The sequence below is a fragment of the Pan troglodytes genome, chromosome 22 (genome assembly GCF_028858775.2).
Source record: "Pan troglodytes isolate AG18354 chromosome 22, NHGRI_mPanTro3-v2.0_pri, whole genome shotgun sequence".
Lineage (NCBI taxonomy): Eukaryota > Metazoa > Chordata > Mammalia > Primates > Hominidae > Pan > Pan troglodytes.
Window position 1 is genome coordinate 28301880 of NC_072420.2, and position 26779 is coordinate 28328658.

A 26779-nucleotide genomic window follows, 5' to 3' on the forward strand; every position below is an offset into this window, starting at 1 on the left:
ATAGATGATAGGAAACTACTATCATCAGAAAGCAGCCCAGGCAAAAGATGGACATGGATAAGTCCATTAAAAGAGATTTGTTCTATGCCTTATCCCACTATAGTTTACTTTTAACACTTTCTAGTGCCAGTCATATAGATAAAAATGATTAAACAGTATTTTGGTCTTCAGAAGAAATCAGAATTTTTTAAAGGCAAAAATACTCTACCTATTGTTTAGATATATTTCACTAAAGTACACACAAAAATAAATTATGCAGAAATAATTTAAAGTTAGAGTAAACAACTTTTGGCTCTTTCAGAAACTGTGACTCAGTGGTAACAGAGAGAAATAGACAATAAGTATAAAATCATTAATTAGGCCATAGAGCTAGAAGGGAACCTTAGGGCCAGTCTATACACTTCATGTTTTATTAAGTTATAAGTTCTCAGCCCACTATTATTTTCAGTAATAGAAAGTTTGAATTTTGATTATTTGTTTACTGTGTAACTCCTAGGACTCATTAAAAAATCTCAGAAACTTTATCATGTTTGAAGTAAATAAAAGTGTATTTTCAATGACTTTATTAAACTTAGGTATCTAATTTCCATTTTCTACCAAAAAATACAGACATACGAAAATGAGGGGTACAACTTCATGCCACGCGTTACCAGCTTAAAAGCACTTGGAAAGACTTGCTTTACTTATACTGTCTTTATCATGGAACAAAAACAAATGAGTCAGTTATGTCCCTATCAACACACTATAAATCTTTGATGTCTATACAATGCCACAGTAAAGTACAAGAAGCTCTACTGTCAGTGTCTAACTACCAAATAAACTTGACAGTCAGGAAATACAGAAAGCAAACTTGGGAAATACAACACAGTCAATCTGTATCTGGGATGATACAGTGTTTTCACTTGGTATAAGATAACATATGGCTCATGCAGTCTTTGAGGGTGATGTCACTGTGTATATACCCTGCCAACATCTCTAATGTTATAAACTTAGGGGCCAAGTAATTGTACTGGAGAAGTAAGGCAAATAAATATGTTGGGTTAACCAAAGGGAATGAAACATAGGTTTAGATTTTCCTAGTTATGAGTTAACATGCTTCTCCAGAAGATAAGGTAGAAAAAAATATCTGGGTCTAGAGTATTGAGTCCAAGACACTGAGAACACACAAGGCTCATAATAGTACAGACGTGAAGGAAGAGAAGCAATGAGTTATCATAGTCAGTAAAATTTATATGCAGCCAAATACAGAACCTGATGTGTTTTCCTCCTTTCTAGGAGGACAGATTACAGCCCTGGCAATGTAGTCATCTATACAAGAAAGAATAGATGCAATTAATTCTGTATGTTCACAATAAGCATGAGAACACATAGATTTAAACCTATAAATAATTCAAATTGTAATTTGTTTTAGCAAGAATATGTAACATTTGGGCAACCAAAGCTAATCAGACAGAGACCGATGTTGCCCATACCTGGCGCAATTCCTCCATAACTGTCATTTTGGTTTTATTTTTTCCACTCCATTTTAAGGATGTCCTTGTAAATTAAATTTTGATATTGCTTTAAAATATTAAAGAAGGAAGACAGTGAGTTAGATTAACCATCTTGTATGCTTCAACTTCTTGACCACCTGGAAGTGATTCTGGGATACATATTTCCCCCAAGGCTCAGTCTAAAATACAAACTCAAACATTATCTACACAGAAAACATATATTCTTTAATGAGAAGGATAGAGAACTCTTCTAATTTTCATTTCTGCTACTCAGAGACAGTTCAAACTTGATTAACCATGAGGCAATATAATACTGTGCTTGAAGCAAAGCTGTGTTTAAATCCCAGCTCTGTTTTTATTGGCTGTTTCAGCTTGGACAAGTTAATGTCCCCATCTTTAAAATATGAGGAATAGTAGTCCTTACTTTATAGAGATGGTTAAGGATTAAGTGAACTATTATTTAAAAGGTTTCGAATAGTGTTTGGCTCATAGTAAGTACTATGTAAGTATTTATTTTAATTTTAAAAATTGAGAGCATTTCCTCTCAGAGAGCTATTATGTATTGTGATGATTAATTTTGTGTGTCAACTTAGCTAGACTATTTTGCCCAGTTTTTTGATCAAGTACCATTGTAGATGTTGTTGTGAAGGCACTTTTAAAGATGTGATTAGTTCTAGATCCTTGAGGAATCACCACACTGTCTTCCACAATGAACTAATTTACACTCCCAATAACAGTGTAAAAGCATTCCTATTTCTCCACATCGTCTCCAGCATCTGTTGTTTCCTGACTTTTTAATGATCGCCATTCTAACTGGCATGAGATGGTATCTCATTGTGGTTTTCATTTGCATTTCTCTGATGGCCAGTGATGATGAGCATTTTTTCATGTGTCTCTTGGCTGCATAAATGTCGCCTTTTGAGAAGTGTCTGTTCATATCCTTTGCCCACTTTTTGATGGAGTTGTTTGTTTTTTTCTTGTAAATTTGTTTAAGTTCTTTGTAGATTCTGGATATTAGCCTTTTGTCAGATGGGTAGATTGTAAAAATTTTCTCCCATTCTGTAGGTTGCCTGTTCACTCTGAAGGTAGTTTCTTTTGTGTGCAGAAGCTCTTTAGTTTAATTAGACCCCATTTGTCTATTTTGGCTTTTGTTGCCATTGCTTTTGGTGTTTTAGTCATGAAGTCTTTGTCCATACCTATGTCCTGAATGGTATTGCCTAGGTTTTCTTCTTGGGTTTTTATGGTTCTAGGTCTTACATTTAAGTTTTTAATCCATCTTGAGTTAATTTTTGTATACAGTGTAAGGAAGGGATCCAGGTCCAGCTTTCTACAAATGGCTAGAAAGTTTTCCCAGCACCATTTATTAAATAGGGAATCCTTTCCCCATTGCTTGTTTTTGTCAGGTTTGTCAAAGATCAGATGGTTGTAGATGTGTAGTGTTATTTCTGAGGCCTCTGTTCTGTTCCATTGGTCTACATATCTGTTTTGGTACCAGTACCATGCTGTTTTGGTTATTGTAGCCTTGTAGTATAGTTTGAAGTCAGGTAGCATGATGCCTCCAACTTCATTCTTTTTGCTTAGGCTTGTCTTGGCTATGCAGGCTCTTTCTTGGTTCCATATGAACTTTATAGTAGTTTTTTCCAATTCTGTGAAGAAAGTCATTGGTAGCTTGATGGGGATGGCATTGAATCTATAAATTACCTTGGGCAGTATGGCCATTTTCATGATAATTGATTCTTCCTATCCATGAGCATGGAATGTTCTTCCATTTGTTTGTGTCCTCTTTTATTTTGTTGGGCAGTGGTTTGTAGTTTTCCTTGAAAAGGTGCTTCGCATTCCTTGTAAGTTGGATTCCTAGATATTTTATTCTCTTTGTAGCAATTGTGAATGGGAGCTAGCTCATGATTTGGCTCTCTGTTTATCTGTTATTGGTGTATAGGAATGCTTGTGATTTTTGCTAGAAATACTATTTGACCAAGTGATCCCACTACTGAGTGTATACCCAAGGGTTTATAAATCATGCCACTATAAAGACACATGCACACGTATGTTTTTTGTGGCACCATTCACAATAGCAAAGACTTGTATCCAACCCAAATGTCCATCAATGATAGACTGGATTAAGAAAATATCGCACATATACACCATGGAATACTATGCAGCCATAAAAAAGGATGAGTTCATGTCCTTTGCAGGGACATGAATGAAGCTGGAAACCATCATTTTCAGCAAACTATTGCAGGGACAGAAGGCCAAACACCGCATGTTCGCACTCATAGGTGGGAATTGAACAATGAGAACACATGAACACAGGGCTGGGAGCATCACACACTGGGGCCTTTCGGGGAGTGGGGGGCTGCAGGAGGGACAGCATTAGGAAAAATACCTAATGTAAATGATGAGTTGATGGGTGCAGCAAGCCAACATGGCATATGTATACCTATGTAACAAACCTGCACATTATGCACATGTACCCTAGAACTTAAAGTAAAATAATATATATATATATAAGATGTGATTAATATTTAAATTAGTAGACTTTGAGTAAGTAATATTATTCTCCAGGCCTGGTGCAGTGGCTCATGCCTGTAAAGCCAGCACTTTGGGAGGGCAAGGCGGGTGGATCAAGAGGTCAAGAGATTGTCTAACATGGTGAAACCCTGTCTCTACTAAAAATACAAAAATTAGCTGGGTGTGGTGGTGCGTGCCTGTAGTCCCAGCTACTTGGGAGGCTGAGGCAGGAGAATCACTTGAACCTAGGAGGCGGGGATTGCAGTGAGCCAAGATTGCACCACTGCACTCCAGCCTGGGTGACAGAGTGAGACTCCATCTCAAATAATAATAATAATAATAATATCTTCCAAGATGTGGATGGGCATCATCCAATCAGCTGAAAGCCTTTAGAGCAAAGACAGGTCTCTGAAGAAGTAATTCTGCCTAACGACTGCATTTCCAGCAGGCTTGCTCTTTCTTGTGGAATTTGGACTCAAAACTGCATTATTAACTCTTACCTGAATTTCTAGTCTGCTGACTTATCCTATTAAAATCTCTATCTCTGTCTCTCTCTCCCTCTATGTGTGTATATATATATATAGGCTTATAGATATCTATATATACACACACTATATATACGTTCTATATGTACAAGATAATATACTACATATAATATACAAGATAATATATATTATATATATAATTATCTCTCCATATATACATATTATCATTTTTCAATTGATCTAATTTACTCACTCAAGAATTCTTTGAGGGCCTACTATGTATTAGAGAAACCATTCTCTATGCTGAGGAGTCAAGATTGAGGAAGTTTCCATCATAGATCTTTCATTTCTAATAAATAAGGAATAAATTAAAGAAAATACTTGATACTTACAAGAGCTATGAATAAAATAAAATAATGATATAATAACACCGCAGTGTGGCTACACATGACTTCAAAATACACTTGTTGGGAATTTGCCACTGCCTGTGGCAAGTTCCCTTTCTACTTCACTTGTAATTCTATTACAGTATTTATCACCTGTGGGGCATATATACGCATATATGCCCATGTACACCTGTGAATTCCTTAAGAGCAGAAACTCATTTAAATGCATATTTCTAGTACTAGCATATTGTCCTCTATATGTAATACATGTGTACTAAATATTTATTAAATATATATTTATTTAATAGATTAATTACTGCATCCTCCCATTCTGTCAATTTCTGGGAAACTCCGAAATTAACCCCTCATCTTTAAAAAGCTAGCTTTATAATCTTTGAAAGGATATGCACAAGTGTAAATATGTGTGTATATGAATTCAATACATGCACAGAGTTTCAAAAATCAAATCATACAGAATGGCTCAAAGGCAAATTATTAGTTTTCTTAGTTGCTTTTCTTAAAGCTTATCCTTGTTCTTCAAAACCATTCGTATTTAAATGCTTTGGTTTATAGTGGCTAAATAATATGTTGATATTACTTGTGTATGATTTATCAGGTTTGGCTTCTCATCTTATTCTATTCACATATAAATATTTACATGATTATTTTGGATATTTAAAACCATCTTTGAAAGTTGATATTATATTTAAATATTTTCCATCAACTATAGACAGAATCTAGAGGAATAGATTTTTAAGAGGAGAATAGCGGCTCCCCTAATTTTGCTTTCACTTCTTCACCCACTTTCATCCCAACTTCTGTCAAGTAGAAATTTCATTGTCAAGTTTGATAACATTTACATTGTCTTCGATAAATGTACTTAAATCTTCCATTCCTCTCTACAAGAGGATTGCCAGAATTAAAAGATAATGATCTTCAGCATTACATAATAGCACAAAATGCAAGTAAAAAAGAAACAAAAACTTTAAGAAGAAAAAGGCTAATAAAATAGTTGTGATACAAAAATTAAAGAACTAGTCAATTTGTTAAGGAAGCCAGTGAGTCCAATAATAAGGGTAAGATAGAATAATAGAAGATGCTAAGAACTGACATTAAGGTGGATATTAAGAAGGAATGATATTAAAAATATCGTCAAAACAGCGTGTGTTCTTTCTCTTAATAAAAAAAATCAATCAATCAATCAATTAGAAATCCAGGAAGTATCAAAAATATATAACATATTACAAAAGCCCAGGTATGAAGTTAATTATACAGTCGGGTGATTGTCATGAGCAACTTGTGAATTGTAACGAGGGACAAAGAATCAATTTCAACATTGCCCTTTAAACGGCGAAGGCACTGTTAAATTTGAACCATAGGGAAGAAAATGTGCTTGTTGTCTCCGTACTTGTTCTATGGGGCATGTTTATGACATTACAGTAAGAGAGGAGTTCTTGGTCTTTTTCCCTCTAATGCAAAACTAACATCCCGCTAAATGCATTTTTTTAAAAATGTAGTAGTGATACATTTGAAATATCTAATTAGTTAATGTCTTTTATTTAAACTGGATGGAACTATAATCCTAATCACTTTGCTATCTTAAGCATATAGATGTATATATTGTAATTTAAAAGTTCGTGCTGATATAAAAGAGGACAAATTGAAATCATTTGGAAAAGTTTCTTCAAATAGTTTTTATACCAATGACTCTGCTTAGTTTAAGCCAATTAGAGAATAAATGGGATTGAATTAACAGGCAGAATATTTTTGACTTTATTATCAGCAAATTCAGATATCATTTAAATCAGGTCAGTGACAAAATTAATTTCATACGCATTCTCTCTGCTTTTCAGTATCAAATTTAATTGATATTTTTTCTTATTTTCACTCCAAATACTTCCACCCTTCTGAAACTCCCACTCCCTGTCCACACCAATCCTGAACACATTACCATGATAGTAATGTCTTTACTTAAGTAACTTGATCTCCTCCCCCTAGAATATTATTCCCTAAATTTTCACAAGACTGACATATTGTGATTAAGATTTTGGTTTAAATGTCACCTCCTCAAGAAAATATTTTGTATTTTTTCAAATTAAATTTTAATGTGAGAATACTCTCAAGCACCTTCCAAAGAAAATAAATAGGTGACAAATTTCATAATCTGAACTATTCTGGTTCTATCCCACAGTTGATTGATGGTTTATGGAATTCTTGACTGAAAATAATTTACTCTTACAAATCTGAAGAAATTGCTCAGTGGAATTCTAGCATCCGGTTTGATGATAAGAAATTTTCTACTAATCGGTTGCTCATTTCTTTGTAACTGACTTGTTTTGCTTTCTCTTCAGGAAATGTTTAGGATTTTTTTTTTTCAGCTTAACTGTTCATTGATTCTGAGATTAAATATCTAGAATATTTGTACTGGAAGGTTTTCTGGTGGGGTAGGAAATTTTCTTACATTATTTAAAAATATTTTCTTTTTTTCTGTTCTTTTTTTTTCTATTATCTCTTGTTAGATCTTCTGTTAAATAACAGAAGTAGATTTCTAGAACTCCCAGAAGTTAATCTTTATATGTATCTTATTAGTTGACATTTGAAAAACTACGGTTTAACAATCTAGAATGGCTAACTGATATTTCTAAAACTTTTTAGTTAGATTAGTATTTCTAGAACTCCTACTTATTGAAATGATAATTTCTGTTTTTGTTTTTCTTTTTTATGTCTTACTACTTTATCTCTCTGTTCTAAATTCTGAGCTATTTCCATGTCTTTATTTCCAGTGCCCTCAGTTTGATTTTTGTTTAAGCAATAATATGGTTTGGCTGTGTCCCCATCTCATCTTGAATTGTAGCTCCCCTAATTCCCATGTGTCATGGGAGGGACCCCGGTGGGAGGTGATGAGGTAATTCAATCATGGGGGGTGGTTTTTGCCGGGCTGTTCTGGTGATAGTGAGTAAGTCTCATGAGATCTGGCAGTTGATAAAGGGGAGTTCCTCTGCACATGCTCTCTCTTGCCAGCTGCCGTATAAGACCTGGCTTGCTTCCCCTTTGCTTTCTGCCATGATTGTGAGGCCTCCCCAGCCATGTGGAACAGTGAGTCAATTAAACCTTTTCTTTATAAATTACTCAGTTTGGGGTATGTCTTTATTAGCAGCATGAGAACAAACTAATACAAGCAGTCATTTTTTTTTATGTTTGAGTTCCTTCTTACTCTCTGATAGTTTGCTTTTCATATTACTCTGATCTTATGTTTTGTCTTAAACATAGTGGGTTTAACTCATGTTTACTCAGAACCTCTACATGCAAATTTATTTGGAAATATGATCTTTACAGATGTAGTTAAGATGAAGTCACATTGGATTAGGATGGACTGTAAATCCAATGACTAGTGTTTCTATGAGGTGAAAAGACACACAGATACAGACCGAGACAACATGTGAGGATACAGCAGAAATTAGCATTATGCAGCCAGAGGCCAAGAGCACCAAGGATTGCAAGGAGCATCTAGAAGCCAACAAGAGTCAAGAACAGGTTCTTCCCTACGGCTTTCATGGGGAGCATAACCTTGCTGCCACCTTGAATTTGAACTTTAGTCTCCTAAACTGTAATTGAATAAGCTTCTGTTTTAAGCCACTCAGTTTGTGATAATATATGATGGGAGCACTAGTAAACTAATACACTAAGTTTCTATTCAATACTATATAGAGGTTTGTTTTTATTTTAGTTATTTTCTATTGTCTTAATAATTTTTCTTTCCACATTATTTTGTTAGGTTTTTGTTGTCCTTGAAGAGAGGCTATCAAAAGCATCTAAAATTCTTTTTATTAAGTGTTCAGATTTAAGAAAAAAGTAGTGTAAAGGCTAAGTAGGGTTCTGAGTAGATAGGAGAAACCTGTCACCTGTTAAATTTTAAATGGTTATGACAGATGCCGCATGATAGTTGGCTTTGTTCTGTGGCACTGACATCAACAATATTTGTCCTTCTGTTTCTCAGGGATTTTATCTACTTTCTTTGGAAAGAAAACCTCCAGTACTTCCTGTCAATAGCATCATTTTCCCAAACACTGTACTTCAGAATCATGGGCTCTTTGAACCCTCCTGTCCATTTATTCTCCGTACCCAAATCTTCTTAACTTTTCCTTTAAATTCTCTCCCACCACTGTCAATGCATTTAATTTCCTGATGTTTTCAGTGAACTTTAAGCCTTTGTTATTTGATGCCTGAACATTATCAGGAAAATTTTATCTTCTTTTTCCTCCAAACCCCCTTTCATTTTATATGCCACTACCAAATTCATCTTAAAACACTTCCTTTTTAAATCACTTATTCTTTCCAAAACTTCAGGAGCTTTCCTTAACCTTAGACTAAGCCCTGTGCTTTGGGCTCCCCAGGGTTTTCTAACCTCCTTGATCTGATCTTCAATGGTCTCTTAATCTTAGCATCCCCTAGTAGAGCTTGGCTACTGGCTCCAATAATCTTACCATCCCCAGGTAGAGCTACTGGCTCCAATAAACTGATCTACTCACTTAAGTCCCCAGATGCTTCTATCTCACTTCCTTTTACCCATTCGTTCGTTTATGTTAACCAACCACGAGTACTTTTTCCTCTTTTTGGCAACCCACAATTCTAAAACCCTTCAGTGCCTCATCTATAAAAATATACCTACGCACTTCATTCCACATGAATCCTTATGAAACATTTTAGTCAATGATGAATGAATGATCATCTATCATATCATTCATCATGGACCAAGGTGTGTCACAGTACTATCTTTTCATGTTGATTCATAATCTGAGAAGATCCTACTCTGCATTTATTTTACACATTTGACGCAAAGGCCTGAATACTTGATTCCTTAAATACATCTATAAAATTTTAAGGATAGAAAGTAACAGTATAATAAGCCATTATTCAGTGTATTTGATTTTAAGATGAAGGCTTAAAGTAACCTTATTTATGTGTGTTTAATTAACTGAACGGTGAAAAGTTCTAATATGGATGTTCAACATTACACTTGGTAGAGTTACCATAAAGATGTGACTAAAGAGGCACAAGATGTCTCCTTAAAAAAATAGATTATGAGTGTGGGTATAGTAGAAACATAAGAAAAATACTCAGTTTCTACCTCCTTTGCTAGAAGATCATATCTCTCATTACACAAATTTTAAACACCAGATACTTTCCCAGCCTGTTTTATTAGTAAGCCAGGGGCTGTGACTCAGACAGTATCTCCATTCTGTTAATATGCTTAGATTCAAATACACGGAATTATTCTTAGTTTATCTTTTTCTCTAACACCTCACATTAAGTCCATCAGTACATCCTGCTTCCTCTGCTTTCACAATAGTTCCAGAATCTAATAGTGGGCACCCACTTCCATTCTGCCACCATAGCACCTCAATGGTGTTAGTCCAAAAGAGCCCCTATTTGATTTTTCTGCTTCCATGAATATCTCTCCAAGCTCCCATTCCCTTCCCAAAGTCCATACTCCACAGGGGAGCAGGAGTGAATCTTTGAAAATGTTGGTCAGATCATATCAATGCCATTTCCAAAACTCAACATCAATTTCACATTTCACTCAGATCAAAAGTTGGATTATTTACTACAGGCTGAGAGCTCTACACAAGCTAATTTCCTGATGCCTCTCTGATACCATTTTCTAACTTCTTCCTCCAGAAAATTTTCTTCCTTCTCTGTGCATCCTTGCTGGGCCCCAGGACTTTCAAAAGAAGAACATTCTTTAAGTATCTGTACATCTCATTCCTTTACTTCTTCATTCATATCTAAATTCAAATATGATTGTACCAAAAAAGGCTTCCTTTTTTTTTTTTTTGGCTGGAGTGCAGTGACATGATCCTGGCTCACTGCAACCTCTATCTACCTCTTGGGTTCAAGCGATTCTCCTACTTCAGCCTCCCGAGTAGCTGGTATTACAGGCCTGTGCCACTGTGCCTGGCTAATTATTGTATTTTAAGTAGAGATGGGGTTTTGCCATGTTGGCCAGGCTGGCCTTGAACTCCTGACCTCAAGTGATCCACCTGCCTCAGCCTCCCAAAGTGCTGGGATTACAGGCATGAGCCACCACGCCCGACCCAAAGAGAGCTTCTTTGACCATCTTATCTGAAACAAAATGTCTCTTGTTTTACTCTGCCATTAACTTGCTTTTAAATCTTATCACTTATCACAGCCTGCCATATGTTTATATTATTGTTTTGCTGATTAGTGTTTGTCCTTCCTAAGTAGAATATAAATATAAAAGCAGGGAGATTTTCTGTTTTGTTCACTACTGGATTACTAGTGCTTATAGCACTACCTGGTACATAGCAATGACTAAAGAAATGTGTGTTAAATAAGCAATTAAATTAATTAATCCTGACCAACAGAACTGCTTGGGAGATCTGAGAACTGGGATTCCATGATAAAAATCAAGAAATATGCAAGCGTCCATTTCCTTCCTACTTTTGATGATGTTTTTTGAGGATGTGATGTTAGAAACTCTGTAGCCTTCTTGGAACCATAAGCAGAGGAATCAGTAACACTCTATAGAAGGGAGAGTAGAATGCTCCAAAAAGCCAGGACATTTGGTGTTGTGTAGCTAACCAATTCTAACTTTGTTTCTTGATTAGTCAACAAAAAGTGTTTATGCCCTGTTTATTTGTCTATGATGTAACTTGTAGCCCAAATCATTCTGGACATGAGTAAAACAAGCTTGATCCTGATGTCTACTCAAATAATATGGCAAACAATCTTAATGAGAGCCAAAAGGAGTGAGAAATTGGATGATTGTGAACACAAGGAATGAGAATCATGAGAGAGGTTGCTAAAATTTGGGCAGTGAGAGATAGAATAGCATGAATAGGGGCACAGAAGCTCAGCCTGGTAAAGTAAGATCTGTGAGTATCTGGATTCTAAGCTTGTTCTGTCTCTCACTAGTTTTATGGTTAACTAATTTAACCTATTGGGGCCTCAGATTCTTGCAAAATGGGAACAATAATAGTACTTAGAATGTTGCTGGGAAGATTATCTGTGATGATGAGTGCATGACACTTGTCTACACTGCTTGTTTTTGAGATTATTATTACGGTTTAGGATCTAAAATGCCAACATGGAGTGGAGTGTGGGGGGTATGCACTTAATTTGAGAGGCAAGTAGGAGACATTTTATTTTATTATGTTAACTGAGAGCATTTTGCAAAAGTAGCAAAGAACCAGAGCTAATAGACTTCTTTCCTCCTTCCCTTACAAGGGAAGCCAAGTAACGATATATTGAATATAATTTTGTTCAACAAATATTTGAAACCATAGTTGGTTTTCTTTGTTTTGAGCAGTTAATTTTCTGTACAAAAGAGGTTCGAGAGGAAAGGATGAGAGTTCTCTTCCTTTTACAGCCAAAGTAAATAATTCCTTATACTTTATCTAATGCCTAAAATGCCAGAAGCTTACAGGATAAGGGTAATTATTAAAATGAATACACTTCATTTTGCTTATAAACGTAGTTTGTGTTTCTCATTATTGCACCCGATCTATAACCACATTTACAGTAAAACTAAATGATCTGTATAATGCTGAATATGTAAATAAGTATATAATCTGTTGAAAATATCTAAGAACATTTTACAGACGTTTATACTCTGTATTCTGGACTGATAATTCTTAATCATATTTGGTGTCTTTAATGTTAAATACTGCCAATGTTAAATGGCAGTTAAAATAGCAACCATGCTCATTTCTTCCAAATTTCTTTGCTGTGGACACTTTCAGGCTGTAGCTGAACTGTACAGAAAGATTTTTCTGGATCAAATCATCAGAAAGTTCAGTAACTTTTTTGAACTTGGAAAAGTTAAGGTTGATATGTGAACATATTTGTTCACAGTTGTTATATTCCATGTGAAAATAGCCAGTTCCAAGGGAATCATCTGCCTTTTGGCACCTCTTACAAGAAATAAAATTGAGTGCAATTCTTTATTATCTCCAATTTGCTTTAACGAAGTCATTGGAAATTTAGGAAGTAGGGAGTGATACATTTCCTAAGAAATTTACTTATGATTCTTTGAACAATTTATAATACAATATGTTTAATGATAAAAGGAGACTATAGAGTCTAAACTTTCCTCTGCCTTTCATATTGTAAAAGTTTAGACCTACTGAATACATATTTATTTCTCTCTTTTTTTTTTTTTTTTTTTTGGGACGGAGGTTCACTCTTGTTGCCCAGGCTGGAGTGCAGTAGCACTATTTCTCTTTTCTACAGTCAACTTGACGAAAGTCGGACTTTTTCTGTAGTTTTTCTAATTAAATTGATGTGGTTTACCTATAGAAAGGTAATTTCGAAATAATTCAAAAAATATATCAGCATCCTTTATAAATGCAAAGAGCAATCACAGAAAATTTTCATAACATCCGGTAAGATCTGGCTCTCCTTTTTAATTTGTAAATAACTAGAGGATGAAGCCCCTTTCACAGGCCACTTTCATGAAGTGGTGTTGTTTTCAGCAGGTTATCGTTTAATCATTAACTGAAGAGAAAGACCTGGGACTAAAATACAGTTCAATTCCATATGGTGTCTGCATTCCTTGGGCATGATGCAAACATGTTCATTGAGGAAGTTAACAGTCACTACAAAGCCGGCCAAGCTGTCGTAGTGTAAAAATTTGGAGATTATTTGCAGTATAATTTTTACTAAAGAAAAAGAAATGAGAAAAGAGCAGAGTCATTCATGTAATAATAATACTGGAAAATGTTTTCACTGAAAATATTTTAAAATTCTAAAGAATAATTACTGAAATCCCTCCTTGATTAACAAAACTTTGTCTGCTGTGCTCACTTTCTTGACCTTATTTAACTTAAACTTCTACTCAGGTGCATTTTCTGCAGAGGATCTCAGAGTGAACGCACATCCTTTAAAGAGCCTGTAAGATTCCATAAAAGAATATTTTTCTCCAAATTCACCCAGATTCATCCAGCTCCCTATTTCCAAGATTCTCATGCATCTCACTCTTACAAATTATTGGCTTAATAGATCTTTTAAACTGATGGAAAGGCAGTGTGTTTTGTTCTTTAAATGTTTTAAGGTATAAAAATGTTGACTACTATTAATCTTATGCCAGATTATTCTGATAAAATTACAATTCATGTGTCTACTTCATATTTATTATTGACTTTCTTCCTCCAGCTTGTAGTCCAGGTCTAATTGCAAATTTCTCATCATATTTAATTAATTAATTAATTTTGACACAGAATATCTTTCTGCTACCCAGGCTGGAGTGCAGTGGTGTGATCTTGGCTCACTGCAACCTCTGCCTCCCGGGCTCAAGTGATCCTCCCACCTCAGCCTCCTGAGTAACTGGGGCTACAGGCATACACCACCATGCATGGCTAATTTTTATTTCTGTTTATTTGTAAAGAAGGGATTTCGCCATGTTGCCCAGGCTGGTCTCAAGCTCCTGGGTTCAAGCGATCTGCCTGCCTCAGCCTCCCAAAGTGTTGAGATTACAGGCATGAACCACTGCTTTTGGCCTCATTATATTTTAAATAAATGCATAGGTGTTCATTTTTCCTCAACATAATTAACTTCAATACTACCATTGCCTCTGTTTTATCTATTTTCTCTCACATTCCTGTAGGGAGTCATAGGGAGTCATTACTTCAACAGAGTAGACTGTGATAGCATTTTAAAAAGTAAAATAAAATTAAATAGAATTGAAAAAATCAGAATACAAGGCACATGTTAACAGTATTATTATTACTTTGTGAGGGGTGTGTGTGTTTATGTGAATGTTGTGGAGCATGTGGTATTTACATGTCTACTGGGTCAGGATGTAAAATAAATTTCTTACAGTGGATCCTTTTCACATCTAAAAGATGTGAAAGCCACTACTTTAGTATAAATTACACTAACTTCCTGATTTTACATTTCTATTTTTTGTATGAATAACTGAGTTGTTTTTATAATTTTAGCTATTTCTATCACAGAAATTATGCATATATCTCTGTCCTTTTCATAAATAGTTAACTTATGACCTCATCAAGAGCCTTCTAACTATCTCACAGCTGACATGGATTGAAGTGAACATCTACCTTCTTACTGCAATACTTCCCCATTATCTACCTGATGTATTTTTGTTACCATTCTGAGTTTTTCCAGATCAAGAATGTTTAATATTTACATTATTTATCCTTTTGTTATCAATTATCTCTTCTTCAGTAAAACACTATATTACTTCAGGCATGTTCTCTATTATGCCTGAATTTATGAGTTTCTATCTTTTAGGGCTACATAATCTGTGTGTTCTTTGAATGTTTTAAAGCACAGAATGGACGTGTAGTAGACTGATCAGGAACACGCATACTTCCCAAGTGTAACTAAATTTGTATGTTATCCAGACCACTTAACAGCTATATGAACTATAGAAAGATAATCAACCTTTTTGTACCTCATTTTTCTCTGCAAAATGGGCCAGTATCAGTAAACTTTATGAGTATAAAGAACAAATGAGTTAATATATGTAGAGCAATTAGTGTAGGGCCTGGTAAATGGTAATAACTTACTAGATTTTAAGAATTATTAGAATTTTTTGTGACAATACTTTTCCCTTGAGGGAGTCATCCAAAGTATATTTGTAGTAATAAAGGAATGCATTATGATGGCCTATTTAGTTTGCCCATTTTAAACATTTGCCAAGAAAACATCTGGAGATGGGCTGGAATCTCAATAAAAGAAGTTGGAGGATAGCAGACATTAGAAAAAAAATCCACTCTTATGTACAAACAGAGAATCATCCAGCAAGAAAAAAGCCATCATGATTATTAAAAGCAAAATAAACCAATAATTTTAGCCTGAGAATTAAAGGAAAGAAATGAGAAAGGAAGGAAGAAAGGGAGGAAAGAAGGAAGGGAAGAAGCCAGACAGGCAATCGGTAAGTCAAGAATATTGAGAGCACTGCTGTGTTCTTGAATTGGAAGATTTAATATAAAAAAACACTGTCTAAAATAGACTTAATATAATTCAAAATTAAATTCAGACTTTTAAAATATGAAGCTCATATGAAATAATTAAAAAGTGAATAAGTTGATAATTATTTTTAAGTAAGAGTGAAACTTAATAGTTGCTATGCTATGGTTTTGTATAATAAATGTTATTTGAATGGCAAAATTAAATATGAAAGCATATTTTAAAGTTACAACAACGAAAACTGTGTCACTGAATCATAGACTGATCATTGAAACAGAGTAAATAGCCGTTAAATTGATTCTTGCTTACATAAAAACTTCAAATAAGAAGAATTTTTTATTAGCAAATGATGCAGTAAAATTGATCAGGTAGGCGAGAATGTTAGAGTTTTCCTCTGTAGCAAGTAAATTGTAAGAATAACAATTCAAAATAAAATAGCAAGGAATTGTTTGGATTAAAAGCAAATGTTGGTTAGTATTTATCTGAGGTAAGGACATCTTTATGTATCTAAAGTTCATTCCGACAGATGAAAAGAGGTACCTGTCTGATCTGAATAGCCAGAACACCAGGACGGGAGCATAACAGGGAGGTAGATTGCTTTCCTGGTGATCTGAAGGAGAGCTAGGCATCTCCCTCCCTTCCCCCTGAAAAAACCTCAGTGCATTACACTGAAAGCTTCCCCAGCCACCTCTGTCAAAGCTGGGACTTCTGCCCATCATTGAGGTGTTACATATACCCACTGGCGTTAGCCGCAGCCAGTTTTTATCCATGGACACTTACTACTGGCCTGAAGGCTGAACTATTTAACCCAGTGAAAAAAAAATACTGAGAAAGAAATAAAAGTGTGCATGCCACTGGAGAACAAGGTATGCTTCATGGGATCTGTGCCATTCTGGCCTCATGGGAGACAGTGAACTTACCCATATATCCAGCACACTGCTACAACCAACATCTGAGAAAAAGTCATCATACAGATATTCTCTACAGGCAAGAAACTCATACAGAGCCTTTGCCACTGAAAGCATCCAGAGCCAGAGCTAGGTGACCATAAACTATACACATTAAAGTCACATCCTTAAGGGAAAAAAGTTTAAAATAACCCAGTCAAATCAAAAATAAATTAAAAAATAATAAGAAGAAATAGTGTACCTAAATGAGAAAGAACCAGAAAAAAGTAATACAGGCAATATAAAAAAACAGACTTCCATAACATGCCCAAAATATCACACTAATGGTCCAGCAGTGGATTCAAACCATAATGAAATCTTTGAAATACCAGAGAAAGAATTCAAACTTTTGCCTATTAAATTGCTCAGTGAGGTCCAATAGAAAGTTGAAAACCAGCATAATGAAATAAAAAAAGCAATTCAGGATATGGATGAAAAATTTTATAAAGAGATACCGATTTTAAAGAAAAACCAAACAGAACTTTTGGAAATGAAAGGTGCATTTAGAAAATTACAACATTCAGTGGAAATTTTTAACAATAGATTAGACCAAGCAGAAGAAAGAATTTCAGAGCTTGAAGACAAAGGTTTTGAATTAACCCAATCAGACAAAAATGAAGAAAAAGAATGAAAATAAATTAATAAAGTTTCTAAAAATGTATATGATTATGTAAAACATCCAAACATAAGAATTGTAGGTTTTCCTTAAGGAGAAGAAAGAGCAAAAAGTTTCAGAAAACCTAATTGAAGGAATAAATGAGGAAAACTTCCCTGGTCTTTGTAGAGATTTAGACATCCAAATGTAAGAACTTCAAAAAACTCCTGGGAGATTTATTGCAAAACGAAGACATCATCAAGGCATATAGTCATCGAACTATCTGCAGTTGATGTGAAATAAATAAATTTAAGAGCAGTGAGAAAAAGCATCAGATGACTCATAAAGGAAAAGCTATCAGACTAACAGTAGACTTCTCAGTAGAAACTGTACAAGCCAGAATGGATTGAGCTCCTGTCCTTAGATAGGACAAAATACCTGTCAGACAAGAATTTGTATCCGGCAAAACTAAGTTTCATTTTAAGGGAGAAATGAAGTCTTTCCCAGACAAGCAAGTCCTGAGGGAGTGTATCACCAAGAGACCAATCTTATAAAAAATGCTACAAGGAGTTGTAAATATCTAAACAAAAGGTTGAAATGCTCAAATACAGAAACAATAAAAAGCATAAAAGTATAAAACTCACAGGGCTTATAAAGTCGTAACACAATGAAGAAAACAAAGCAACTAGGTAACAATCAATATGATGACAGAAACAGTACCTCACATATCAACATTAAATTGAATGTAAATAGTCTAAATGACCCACCTTAGTAGATACAGATTAGCAGAATGGATTAAAAAACACAAACCAATGTCTGCTATCTTCAAGAGATACACCTAACTCATAAAGATTCTTATAGACTCAAGAGAAATGGGTGGAAAAAAAGTATTTCATGCAAATAGAAACCAAAAATTATCAGGGGTAGCTATCCTTATATTGGCTAAAAACAGACTGTATAGAAACAACAACAACAAAAAAAGACAAAGAAGGTCGTTATATAATGCCAAAGGGAACAATTCAACCAGAAAATATGACAATCCTAAATACATGTGCATGTAATTTCAGAGCTCCCAAATTTATAAAATAAATACTACTAGACCTAAAAAAAGAATTAGACTGCAACACAATAATAGTAGGGGATTTCAACACTCTACTGACAGCACTTAGCAGATTATTGAGGAAGAAAATCAAAAAAGAAACACTGGACTTAAACTAAACTCTAGAAGAAATGGATGTAACAGAGATTTATAGAACTTTCTACTGCAAAACAAGAATAGGCATTCTTCTCATCAGCACATGGGATATTCTTCATGGTTGACCATATGATAGGCCACAAAACAAGTCTCAATACATTTAAATAAATCAAAATCATATAAAGTGTCTTCTCAGCCCACAGCAGAATAAAACCAGAAATCAATTCCAAGAGGAAACCTCAAAACTATACAAATACATGGAAATTAGCAATCTGCTCCTGAATGATTTTCTAGTCAACAATGAAATCAATACATAATCTAAAAACTGTTTCAAAATGAGTAACAGTGACAAAAGTTATCAAAACTTCTGGGATACAGCACAAGCAGTGCTAAAAGGAAAGTTTATAGTGCTAAATGCCTACATCAAAATGGCAGATCATAAATTGACAACCTAATGTCACACCTCAAGGAACTAGAGAGACAATAACAATCCAACCTCATAAACAAGCAAATGAAAATAAATAACAAAGATCAGAGCAGAATTAAATGAAACTGAAACCACAAAAGCAATATAAAGGATTCATGAAATGAAAAGTTGGTTCTTTGAAAAGTTAAAAAAATAAAATGATAGATCATTAGCTGAATTTACCATGAAAATAAGACAGAAGATTCAAATCTCGAACAGAAATGAAAATGGAGACATTACAACTGATACCATAAAATACAAAAGACTATTTGAGACTATTTTCTTTAGTAGTCTCTCACTCTGTTGCTCAGGCTGGAGTGCAGTGATGCTATCACAGCTCATTGCAGCCTCGACTTCCTGGGGTCAAGCGATCCTCCCACCTCACCCTTTCAAGTAGCTGGGGCTAGAGGCACGTGCCACCACACCTGGCTGATTTTTTTCTTTATATTTGATAAAGATGAAGTCTCCCTATGTTGTCTAGGCCTGTCTCAAACTCCTGGGCTCAAGTGATTCTGTTGCATTGGTCTCCCAAAGTGCAGGGATTACAGATGTGAGCCACCTCGTCCAACTGAGACTACAATGAACACCTCTATGCATACAAACTAGAAAATCTAGAAAAAAATGGATAAATTCCTGCAAACATACAATCCCCTAAACTTGGATCAGGAGGAGATAGAAATCTTGAACAGACCAATAACAAGCAGTGAGATTTACTCAATAATAAAAAGTCTCCCAACAAAATAACGTCCAGGACCAGATAGATTCACAGCTGAATTGAACCTGACACTCACAGAAGAATTGGTACCAATTATGCTGAAACTATTTCAAGTGATTGAGAAGGAGGCAATTCTCATTAACCCATTCTATGAAGTCACTATCACACTGATACCAAAGCCAGGAAAAGGCATCACAGCAACGACAACAACATCATCAAGAAACTACAGACCAACATCCCTAATAAACATAGAGGCAAAAATACTCAACAAAATATTAGTCAACCAAACCCAACAGTACATCAAGCAGATAATTCATTATCAATAAGTGAGTTTCATCTCTGACATGGTTCAATATACACGAGTCAATAAAAGTGATTCACCACGTAAATAGAATCAAAAACAAAAAGCATGATTATCTCAATAGACACGGGAAAAGCATTTGATAAAATCCAGCATCCCATTCCTTTATTGTAAAAACTCTCAACAGACTAGGCAGAGAAGGAACATACCTCAAAATAATAACAGCCATCTATGACAAACCCACAGCCAACATCGTATTGAAGGGTGAAGTTGAAAACATTTCTGCTAAAAACTAGAACAAGGCAAGGATGCCCATTTTCTCCACTTCTATTTAACATTGTACTGGAAGTCCTAGCCAGAACAATCTGGCAAAATAAAGAAATAATGCTCACACCAATTGGAGAAGATGTGTCAAACAATCTGTTTGTGGATGCTATAATCTCATACCTAGAAAACCCTAAAGACTCTCCAAAAGACTCCTAAATTTGATAAATAAATTCAGTAAAGTATCAGGTTAAAAAAATTCAATGTACATAAGTCAGTAGCACTGCTACACAGCAATAATAACCAAACATAATTAAATCAAGAACTCGATCCCATTTACAATATTTACAAATAAAATGAAATACCTAGGAATATACTTAAGCAAAGAGGTGAATTATTTCCATAAGGAGAATGACAAAACACTGATAAAATAAATTGTAGATGACACATACAAATTGAAAACCATCCCATGCTCATAGATTATAGGGATAAATATTGTAAAAATGACCATACTACCCAAAGCAATCGAAAGATTCCATACAATTCCTATCAAAATACCTATGTCACCTTTCCACAAAATTAAAAAGATAGTGGTGAAATTTACATGGAATAAAAAAGGGCCCAAATAGCAAAAGCAATCCTAAGCAATAAAAGCAAATCTGGAGGCATCACGTTAACCAATTTTAAATTATGCTACAAGACTGTAGTAACCAAAACAGCATGATAATGGTACAAAAGTAGACATATAGACCAAAGGAAAGGAACAGAAAAGAGATTCCAGAAATAGAGCCAAATACCTACAACCAACTTATCTTCAGCAAAGAAGACAAAAACACACTGGGGAAAGGACACCCTATTCAATAAAATGCTGTGAAAACTGGATAATCACATGCAGATGAAAAAAACTGGATTCCTATCTCGCCCCATATACAGAAATTAACTCAGGATGAATTAAAGACATAAAACTAAGACCTGAAATCACAAAAATTCTAGACAAAAACCTAAGAAAAACTCTTCTGGATATTGGCTTTGGCAAATAATGTATGACTAAGATCCCAAAAGCAAATGCAACAAAAACAAAAATAAATAAGTGGGACCTAATTAAACAAAAAGCTTCTGCACAACAAAATAATCAACAGAGTAAACCACCTACAGAATGGGAGAAAATATTTGCAAACCATACATCTGACAAAGGGCTAATCTCTAGAATCTACAAGGAACTTAAACAAATAAGCCAGAAAAATCAAATAATCTCATTAAAAAGTAGGCAAACACATGAAAAGATATTTCTAAAAAATAAAGATATACAAATGGCCAAGAAACATGAAAAAATGCTCCACATTACTAATAATCAGAGAAATGCACATTAATACCACAGTGGGATTGTTCTTTACCCCAGCCATTATTTAAAAGTCAAGAAGCAATAGATGTTGTTTCTGATGTGAAAGGGAACGCTTATACACTGCTGATGGCAATGTAAATTACTAAAACTTCTATGGAATGCAGTGTGGAGATTTCTCAAAGAACTAAAAGTAGACCTATCATTTTTTCCAACAATCCCTTTACTGGGTATCTACTCAAAGGAAAATAACTAATTATATCAAAAAGACACTGGACACATATGTTTATCATGGCAAAATTTACAGTTGCAAAGGTGTAGAATAGACTTAAATGCCCATCAACCAATGACTGAATAAAGAAAATGTGGTGTATGTATGTATATGCACCTAGGTTACTACCTTAGCCATAAACAGAACAAAATGATTTTTTTTTTTTTTTTGTATAGGCACCATGGACTACTACCTTAGCCATAAATAGAACAAAATAATTTTTTTTTTGTAGCAACTTGGATGGAACTGGAGACTATAATCCTAAGTTAATTTACTCAGGAATAGAAAACAAAATACTACATACTACATGTTCTCATTTATAGGTGGAAGCTAACTATGGGCACACAAAGGCATACAGTGTGTTGTAATGGATATTAGAACCTCAGAAGGGAGAAAGGAAGGAAGAGAATTACACAAGAAAAATTACCTATTGGGTCCAATAATCCTTTTTTTTTTTTTTTGAGATGGAGTCTCACTCTATTGCCCAGGCTGGAGTGCAGTGGCAAGATCTTGGCTTACTGCAACCTCCGCCTCTGGGTTCAAGCGATTCTCCTGCCTCAGCCTCCTGAGTAGCTGGGATTACATGCACCCACCACCATGCCTGGCTAATTTTTTTTGTTGTTGTTTTTTGTATTTTTAGTAGAGACAGGGTTTCACCATGTTGGCCAGGCTGGTCTTAATCTTCTCACCTCAAGTGATCTGCCTGCCTCAGCCTCCCAAAGTGCTGGGATTACAGGTGTGAGCCACTGCGCCCAGCCAGAGGATGGATATTCTCAAAGTCCGGACATCACCACTACACAATTCATACATGTAACCAAAAAACATTTGTGTACCTGATGGTATTATAATAAAAAGACTAATAAGAAAATGTTGGTAAAGATTTATTTGACTTTTAGACAGAGGTCTTTATTTAAAACACAAAGTCTGAAAATATATAATTAATCAAGACTGAAAAAAGACAGAAGGATGATTGTATAAAAAATCCTACTTCATAAAAATATGGTTGAATAATCACAAAGAGGTACAGATACATACTTACTAGACAGTTAAAGATATAGAGCCACCGTTTTCTTATACATTGCCAATGAAGTATAATTGGTTCAACTTTGGAACATATTTTGACATTATCTACTAAAGAAAAAGATATACAGTTCTTAGAACATAGCAATTTCACCAACTAATAATATTATTCTAGTATTGTCAAGGAGAGAAATGTGACATTGTTTTTCATTAAAAAAAAGAAAAGAAAACCAACAGAGACCTCAGAAATAACACCACATATCTACAACCATCTGGTTTTTGACAAATCTGACAAAACAAGCAATGGGGAAATGATTCCCTATTTAATAAGTGGTGCTGAGAAAACTGGCTAGCCATGTGCAGAAAAGAGAAACTGGACCCCTTCCTTACACCTTATACAAAAATTAACTCAAGATGGATTAAAGACTTAAATGTAAAACCCAAAACCATAAAAACCCTGGAAGAAAACCTAGGCAATACCGTTCAGGACATAGGAATGGGCAGAGACTTCATGACTAAAACACCAAAAGCAATGGCAACAAAAGCCAAAATCAACAAAGGGGATCTAATTAAAGAGCACAGCACAGCAAAAGAAACTATCATCACAGTGAACAGGCAACCTACAGAATGGGAGAAAAATTTTGCAATCTACCCATCTGACAAATGTCTAATATCCAGAATTTACAAAGAACTTAAACAAATTTACAGGAAAAAAACAACCCCATCAAAAAGTGGGCAAAGAATATGAACAGACACTTCTCAAAAGAAAACACTTATGCGGCCAACAAACATGAAAAAAAGCTCATCATCACTGATCATTAGAGAACTGCAAATCAAAACCACAGTGAGATATCATCTCACACCAATCAGAATGGCGATTATTAAAAAGTCAAGAAATAATAGATGCTGGCAAGGCTGTGGAGAAATAAGAAAACTTTTACACTGTTGGTGAGAATGTAAATTAGTTCAACCATTGTGGAAGACAGTGTGGCGATTCCTCAAGGATCTTAGAACCAGAAATACCATTTGACCCAGCAATCCCATTACTGGGTATATACCCAAAGAAATACAAATCATTCTACTATAAGACACATGCATACGTATGTTTATTGCAGCACTATTCACAATAGCAAAGACTTGGAACCAGCCCAAATGTCCAACAATGATAGACTGGATTAAGAAAATGTGGCACTTATACACCATGGAATAGTATGCAGCCATAAAAAATGATGAGTTCATGTCCTTTGTAGGGACATGGATGAAATTGGAAATCATCGTTCTCAGTAAACTATCGCAAGGAGAAAAAACCAAACACCGCATGTTCCCACTCATAGGTGGGAATTGAACAATGAGAACACATGGACACAGGAAGGGGAACATCACACTCTGGGGACTGTTGTGGGGTGGGGGGAGGGGGGAGGGATAGCATTAGGAGATATACCTAATGCTAAATGACGAGTTAATGGGTGCAGCACACCAGCATGGCACATGTATACACACGTAACTAACCTGCACATTGTGCACATGTACCCTAAAACTTAAAGTATAAAAATAATAAAAAAAGAAAAAAGAAAAAAAAAAGAAGATTGGCTTTGTTTTAGGATACCAAGTAAACAGTTTTTTTTTTTTTTTTTTAAAGAAAGGGAAGGCCATATAATGTTGACTGCATTATGTCTATGCTTGGGATACAAGGTATTTCCATCTGGCAGTTAAATATTCAAAGAATAATAATTTTATAATGGTATAAAATCATCCAGACTATAAACAATGTGGACACTTACAAAGTTGTTTTTTATGTTTAGTATAGTTTTGATACCCAAATCAGAATAGGACTATTTGTAATAAAGGAAGGTTACAGGTTTATCTGACTTTTGAAAAAATATTTTAATATTCTACATAACAAATGATAAGAAGATTTCCATAAAATCCATCATAACCCAGAAGTTTAAGGACGATTTTCTAAACAAGTTACAGGCATGCCTACCTAATATTACACCCCATTTTCTACTTGCCAATGAAAGCTATTTATTTAGTAAGTAATTCCTTTTTTTTATTTCTCTTTCTCATCTTCCTTTGCAAGCATGCAATTTGAACATATTTGTGGCCAGTGAGATGTTATCAAATCTGGTTGGGCATTTGCATGAAAAGGTTGTTCTCTCTCAATGAAATGAAACAGGTTCTGGGACCACGCTTCCTTGTCTCTTCTTTTTTTTTGAATAATGGCATGTTCTCCAAAGCTCTAGTAGCTACCTTCAAACACTTAGGTCAAAGCATGAGGGTGAAATCATAATAAGTTAAGCATGGTACAGTGAAAAGATGACAAAAGCCTTGATCCCTTATCTCATGTTTAAGAAACGATCTGCTTCATCTACTGCCATCTTTCAACTTACTCTCACTTGAAGAAAAAAACAAATACTTCAGTCATTGTTAGTTTTATTTAATGGCAGCTGGCAGCACTCTTAACTGATTAGAAATATGTATCATGAACAAATGCTATTCTCCATACTAATGGATCTGATGGATGAAATCCAGATGGTCATGTCAATAGATGTAGAGAAAAAAATTCTTCTTTAAAAAAAGAAGAGCAATTTATAATTTAGACAAATGTAAGAATCAAGAAAAAAAGACTTTCTAAATCTGATAAAGAGCATTAGCTTGAAACCTGAAGCAAACATAGTTAATCGAGGAATATTTGCAGCATTAGCCTTGAAACCATAAAGTGAATTTACACAACACACAACACATGCTGTAAAACATGACTATACCAAAATAATGCTTACTTATTAAAGTAAATGGATGCTGAATGCGGTATTTACTCTTTTTTCTCAATGTTTTGACTGAAGTTCGAAACAGTAAGAATATTGGAGAACCACACCAATATTTGTAAGAGATGTGCAGTTAGACCGTGGCATGCACAACTTGCTAAACTATAGCTAATCTTCATTAAATCCATTAAAAAACAGCTGACCACACTCCCTAATTCCATAGAAGAGAAAGTGTAGATTATCCAGAAACCGTAACTATTTTTTCTTAGTTCTCTCTAGGGTCAAAATGGGAGATTTTCTGGAGCTTTGTGAAATGGAAGGAAGTTGCCTGCATTTCCAACGTTTGTTATGGCCAGCAGAGCCACCCAGCTGTACAACTCCATGATGCATTCTTTCAACCTGTTCAGTGCGCAATCCTATAAACTATGAAGCAAGTATGCTTTGACATGAATGCATGTGTTTCCTCTGGGCCAAGAAAATGCCATGGAACATAACTGGAATGAACTGTCTTGATATGGTCCCAAACTGGAAAGCTAGCTTCCTGAGCTACCTCTATCTGGAGGGATATTTCCAGAAGGCAGAAGATAAAAGTGGGTTATAAGAGGCTACCATTTATAAACTTCAGCGGTGAATCGGGGAATTCCAGTGTGTACACACCTATGGGAGAGATTCTGAAGACTCCATTGACACAGGCCTTGGAAAAGAAAGTATTTGGATGCTTGTCACACTCAGAGATATTGACAAGGAAGGCAGGTCTGCAAAAAACCCTACCTAGATATAAAGAATTTTGCCCTGTTTCTAAGTATTCTTTTACTCTCAATTAAGGAGGATCTGGAATATCAACAAAAGAGAAGAAGTAGACAATGAAACAAAATCACAATGTGAGAGAAGCAAAACCCGGGGTTTTAACCAGTTCTCTGAGATGGGTTCCATAGCTATGACCTCAACTGAAAGGGAGAGAAGACGCGTTACATTAAATGTAAGCTTGAGGTTTTGGGTTAAACTGGTAATTTAAACCCCTGAAGAGTAATGGTAATTATCAAAAATGAACTTATATTTGTAACTGCAAGTGA

At 34.9% G+C, this 26779-nt stretch overlaps 1 long non-coding RNA gene across 1 annotated transcript in view; it reads left to right on the forward strand.

The window, feature by feature from the left end:
• Positions 1–7836: 7836 nt before the first annotated feature.
• The window catches only part of LOC134809235 (uncharacterized), a 44369-nt gene continuing 25426 nt past the window's right edge, over positions 7837–26779 (forward strand). The window contains exon 1 of the long non-coding RNA XR_010154437.1: positions 7837–7971. This is a non-coding gene — a long non-coding RNA (uncharacterized LOC134809235). The remainder of the gene's footprint in view (positions 7972–26779) is intronic.